Source organism: Mastomys coucha, unplaced genomic scaffold (assembly GCF_008632895.1).
Source record: "Mastomys coucha isolate ucsf_1 unplaced genomic scaffold, UCSF_Mcou_1 pScaffold20, whole genome shotgun sequence".
Lineage (NCBI taxonomy): Eukaryota > Metazoa > Chordata > Mammalia > Rodentia > Muridae > Mastomys > Mastomys coucha.
Genome location: NW_022196903.1, coordinates 72,705,268 through 72,711,468, shown reverse-complemented (window position 1 = coordinate 72,711,468; position 6,201 = coordinate 72,705,268). Strand labels below are relative to the sequence as shown.

The window sequence follows — 6,201 nt, the reverse complement described above, 5'->3', positions numbered from 1 at the left end:
AGAGAGAGAGAGAGAGAGAGAAAGAGAGAGAGAGAGAAGAGGGGCACCAGGGAGAGATATAAACCTGTGTGAGGATACTTCTGAGGATAAGTCATGTGGATGCCCTGGAGAGTAAATTACATTTGTGTTGAAATTACATTTGAATGTGAGCTTCCTGCCACGAGACATGTATGCTGGAAGACAACCTGAAATACTCTATAAGAAAATTATGATTTTTCAAACTCTAATTAATCTCTCTAGACCCTGTTGTTTCTCTCCATTACTTAATATATATATATATATATATATGTATATATATGCAAAACTTCAAATACTCTTATAATTTTAATTAAAATATCCCTTGGTTTGACATCTCTATTGGAAGAGAAGCAAAGGAAAGACAAACTTGTCTTTCAGAATATGCTTGGAAACATTTGTATCAACAGATTGATATATAGGAGACACTCTACTGGGATATGACTATGATACCAAAATGCACCCCAGCAGATGTATTTGCAGCTGGGGTAAACATGCACAGGTGCATACAGTCATACATGGCCAAGAGTGAGAACTGCAGAGTATACATTAGGGCTCTTTTGTTTGTTCATTTGTTTGTTTCTACAGAACAAACATTGATTAGCCAAATCTCTCCTTGCATAAACCTCAATTATGTAGGAGTAGTATGGTGGTAAAGAGGCCACAGTTGGTTTTTGCAATTTTCTTCCACTTAATCAGTTCAACACTGAGATATACTCATTGATGCATAATTTATCATACAATAATTAATGTTTTCTGTAGTGCATGTCATCAACAGCTTGAATTAAACACAGCTTTTGGTTATTTTTTAGAAATACAAGGGCAGAATATGTGGTATAGTCTTTTTATCAAATGTATTAATAAGTAAACATCAGTTTTAGTGCAACAATTATATATATTTGATAAGATATATTTTATTTAGAAAAATAAACTAGTGTATAATTAGGGAAGTTAAATGAATATTTAATATCACATAAAAGTATGTCTAAACAATTTTAAAACATAACTGTGTCATTCTAATGAGAAAATTTGTTTTTCATTTCAAGTGAAATGGTATGAGCAACATTTTATGAAGCTAAGGTAAAATTTACATGAAAACATTTGAAGAAAACTATATGCCTATATAAAATGATTAAAAGAAAACAAAACAAACAATACAGGGCCTGGAAAGGGCTCTGTATGTAATATAACTGTGACCTACCTAACAACCCAAATATAATGTCAGGAGCCCACAAATGAAGATGAGGACTGATTCTCAAAAGTGGTCCTATGGCTTCCACATACATGCCACACAAATGCACACAAAAACATATTCACACACGATAAAAATAATTTTTAAAAAAGCAATGCATAGAGTTACAAATTTCATAAACTTATAATAAAATACTTTAGATCAATGAGCTATATGTAAAATAATAAATTTTTGATCCCTTTGCCGTTACTCCTTGCAAGACAGAAATTTTATTCTGTCTTTTGTTTGTTTGTTTTTTAACTCAGCTGAAAGGCATGCACAGGGTCTTATGGTCATTCTATGTCATCATTTTGATAAAATAAGAATTTGGTTGAAATATAATTATTTTAGAAAGAAGCTCTGTGTTGTATAATATTTATAGTTCCATGAAAGACAATAGGTAAAGATGGCTTTGGAGAGAAAATGTGAGGTTCTTAATATCAGTGCTTAAGGACGAAAATGAAAATACTCAGAAATAGGAAAATATTAAGGAAAAGTTTTGATAAGCTGCCCAAGGCAGACTGGTGAATATGCTGTGAGTGAGAGTAGGCCAAAGAAGAAACACAAAAGCTGGCACATTTTAGTTTCAGGCCCATGAAAACAAATGAAGAGGTCTGTAATGAAAAGCTCCTTGTTGGTTCTCACTTGCCTCATCCTTGGTTTGCTGATTTGATTTGTTTTGGACTTCAGAGCAGACATGCTTTTAAAGCAGAGAAACGAATTCAAACGAAAGGCAAATGGATTAACAATCTGGAAGGAAATTGCATTGGTGGTTGAATAAACTCCCTTAAAGAAGTAATATGAACTGATGTCAGCAGCACACACAAGGATTGACCGGAGTCAAAGGGAGGTTACACAAAGTGAAGAGATGAAAGTCTGTAGCCAACAAGGAAGACTCAAGACAATGAGCCTGATTTCAGTGAGGATTACTGAGCACATTGCATGATTTGTACTGGTACTGGCACAAGCCTGGTAAGAATGAGGATGGCACAAGATCTTCATATTTAACTGTTTCATCTGCATTCCTGATTACAAATATCAATCTTCCAGGACATTGAAATGGTAGACATGACATAGTATTCAGAAGAGAATATTATTTAATTATTACAATACTATATTTTATTCAGAGTACCTGAAGAATTAGATTTTTATTCAAAGGAATTGAAGAATGAAAACATAAAATGAAATACTTGGGAAAAACAGTACTTTATGCAAAGACACAGTCTTTAACATAGGCTACAGAGAATAGACACACTTGCTTTGCAACTTCTACGTATAAACTAATATGTAATAATCAGCCTTTTACCCATAAATAACCCTTTTCTTTCAAAGTCAAGTTTTATTTATTGACATGTTTTACTTGTTGTGTTTATACCACAGTTAGGAAAGTTTGTTAACATTCATGTATGATTATTTTAGCCTTAAAAAAATACCTGTCTTAAATGTCACATGCTCTTGCTCATATGAGGAGTTTAGCAAAGAATCTCTAGGTTTGTAGGCTTAACTTGAAGAATCTCTAGAATCCAGGAAACTGGACACAGGGCAGCAGAGAAGGTAGGAAAAGATCCAAAATGAGTGGAGATAGATGAACACAGTGATATGAAAGAGAAAAGGCAATACAGACAAAGTGGGTTTGGTAGGGAGAAGATGGGAAGGTTGGGCAGAGGAGAGACTTTGAGAACAATGTATAACACTAACAAAGTTCGGGAAAACCACAAAGAAACCTAATATTTTATTACCTCTCTGTCTCTCTTTATCTGTCTCTCTCTGTCTTTTAGCCTTTCCCTCAGTTTCTCTCCTCTCTCTCTCTCTTTCTGTCTCTGTCTCTCACTCTCTCTCTGTCATGTATATATGTGGTGTGCATATAAAATTCGAGTGCAAGATTTAAAGTAATTCCCCTTGAGTTGTTTTAAGGGTGTCATAGAGATACCCAAATAATAGTTTAATGCCACTGCTCCTGGTTGCTTACTTGGAAGTAAGATTAATCATGAATGTGTACGCACTCTGTTCAAAGGACATGGAGAAATCAGGTTATTACTGACCAGGAAGTTTCCTTTCTGCTGGATATCTTTCACAGACTTAAAAGATTTTAAGTAGCTTGCCGTGGTGTAGTCCAGGAGGGGTTCAAAATCCAAAAGAGGATGTCCAAAACAGGTGAAGAAAGACTCGATTTAAGAGGTGCAACTCACAAACTCTGGCACTGAGACAACTAGGCCACCTTTGTTTATATATCCATTTTTTCACTGCTGAAAAGTTTTTACAATCATTTTTTCATTTTCTTATGTACAAACTCTTTTAAGAATTTCCCATGTGTAACAATAATATGCATACTATACTTTTTCCCCTTTCTTCTCCTCCTCAATCTCTGTGGTTTCCTGTTAACCCATGAACTGTATCAAGAAAGATGAAACATGTGTTCTGCAGGCAGCTAATATCTAACCCATCATAATGCTACATAACCAAGTGGCCAGGGTTGGTAGCAGTTGCATTTACAGTATAGAGAGATGATAGATGAGATACACAGGAGATTTTGATTTAATCACTGGCACCAAACACCTCCCTATATCCTAATCAGGAGATCTAATTCATCAAATGATAAGAGCTCTCATCAAATTAGTAACTTGAGTCAGTTCCTCATCCTTGCTTGGCTCACCTCTGAATGTTCCCATTAGGTCATGGAACCAATGATCCAGCAAGGCTTTTCTAACTTTTTGATAATCATCTAGCTGGTTTTTTTGGAACACATTGGTGGGCAAATTTTTAGAATTAATTTCCCAACAAAAGAGAACATGCAGACGTATCCAGACTAGGGCCTTTTACCCAGGCCAGGCCCATGTGTTGACTCAACCACATCACCACTGTGAACTAACAGAGGAGTAGATAAATATTCCACTGTGACAGAAGCAAACAAGAATAAATCATAGTCCCAGCTTTCCTTTTCTAATTCTAGGGAAATATCTGTCACAAAGTGAATGTAAAGACTTCCAATAGCAAAGACATGAGTGCAAACATAAGGTGAACCAAGCATTTCCCCAGGAGCGTCTGGGAGATTCTTCGTGAATATCCCCATAAGTTCTTGCCATGTGGGGACCCAACAACTCAGGCCTTGCCATAAGGAGTGTGGTCTGCATTACCTTCTTGATCTTTCCTAGCAGAGGGTAAGTCACCTCCATTAGCTGATGATTACTTAACTATGGTGAATCCCATGAACTACAATAATGACCAGTGTGACAAGATAAGTCCATGGGTGCCATAGTGGATCAAATGTCATAGTAATAACCAGCCTACTACATTCTGACTAGATTGAAGGCCCAGTCCATATAAGGAAAAACATGCCTTATTCTATAAATCTGGCAGAGGACCATAACATTTATGAGGAGAGGAAGAACTCATGAGCCCTCAATCCTAACTGAATAGAGTGTAACTGTAAGGGAAGGGAGATCCAGTTATCTTCAAGGGTGTGTGGTTCATAATAGGCAGTGGATTCTACTGTGAGTGACTTAACGACTAATCAGCATCAAAAAGCAAACTGGGTGGGTCATCAACAACAACAAAAATATAAAAAATGGGAAAATGTAGGTACATATAAAGTAGATACAGAAATGACTGTGGGCAGTATGGGAATAAATATCAAAATATGTAGGAGGAAATTCTAAAAGAATTAAAATATTGTGTCAGTAAACTCTTCTTGACATTGGACTGGCAAGAGACAATGTTAAGATTTCAATGAATGAGCTGTACTGTTTAATGGAAAGTTTGGAGGTCCTTAGAGTTGTTAAAGATCCTGCTATCTTATTGTGTTTTTCTTAAAGTAACATTTTATCTTTCTAGGGTTAAAAAAATCTGTAGTGCCACCTGGATTCAATGTTAACTTTGAAGACAGATGTGAGAGTTTTGGAGAGCCATGGAATAAAACCTGAACTCCTTTGTTTTGCAGATTGCTCTTTATATATCTTTCCTCATATTTTCTTCCAAAGTCCAAGGAATAATTTGAAATAATTTGCCTAGAAATTTTTTAACTATACCATTTAGTTTTCTGAGTGTTTGTGAATGCTTATGTAGGATTGCTAAGGAGCCTTCATTATAGACCATTACTTCTAAAACTAAAAAAAAAAAAAAAATCATCATGTTCCTTTAATCTTTCACAAATAATTCCCTTGAAAATTCAGACTAAAGTTTACTCAGCTACAAGCTCATTTCCTGAATATTGCCAAATTTAAAGATTTTTCAATGCAGTATTCAAACTAAGATAGAAAAATATTTATCCCATCATAATGGTATCCCACCAAAATTAGTCAAAAACACTGAAAAACAAACCAAAACAACACTGTTTCTCTTCATATTGTGAGTCCTTTTTCAGGTGAATTTATTACTAGAAGAGATAGGATTCAATAACCCTGAACCTTAATCATCTAAAGCCTTCAAAGTTCATTTGCTTCATGCCTGAACTATAGAGAGTAGTATTTCTTGTTTTTAAATTTGAAAATGAAATTCTGGCCTTGAATATGGCCCCTGTATACCAAAATTCTGACTTTCAAATATAAAGATTTTATGCAACATGACAATTCAAGCTAAAGAGTTAAAAGTGGTCAAAGGGAGACACAAAGAATAAGAAATAAAAATATACAAACAAACAAATACACAAATCCATGTGCTTAGCAAGGATGCATTACTATAATCATAGTACTTTTGGATGCCTAGATGCCCGTCTTTTTTTAAAATGTATTCTTTGTTATTGGATATTTTCTTTATTAATATTTCAAATGTTTTCCCCTTTGACACTTTCCCCACAGAAATTCCTTCTCCCCCTGCTTCAATGAAGGTGTTCCCCCATCCACCCATTCACTTCCACCTTTTAAAATCTCCCAAAGACTCCAATGGCTTAGTGCACTCCTTTGGAGTTCAGTTACTTGTAAGTCCCAACTTGTCACAATATTTCCCTTCAAAAATGTAGA

At 35.1% G+C, this 6,201-nt stretch overlaps 1 long non-coding RNA gene across 1 annotated transcript in view; it reads left to right on the top strand.

The window, feature by feature from the left end:
• Positions 1 to 5,179, top strand: part of LOC116098199 — a 53,982-nt gene extending 48,803 nt beyond the window's left edge. Inside the window, exon 3 of the long non-coding RNA XR_004121740.1 lies at positions 5,078 to 5,179. This is a non-coding gene — a long non-coding RNA (uncharacterized LOC116098199). The remainder of the gene's footprint in view (positions 1 to 5,077) is intronic.
• Positions 5,180 to 6,201: the final 1,022 nt, after the last annotated feature.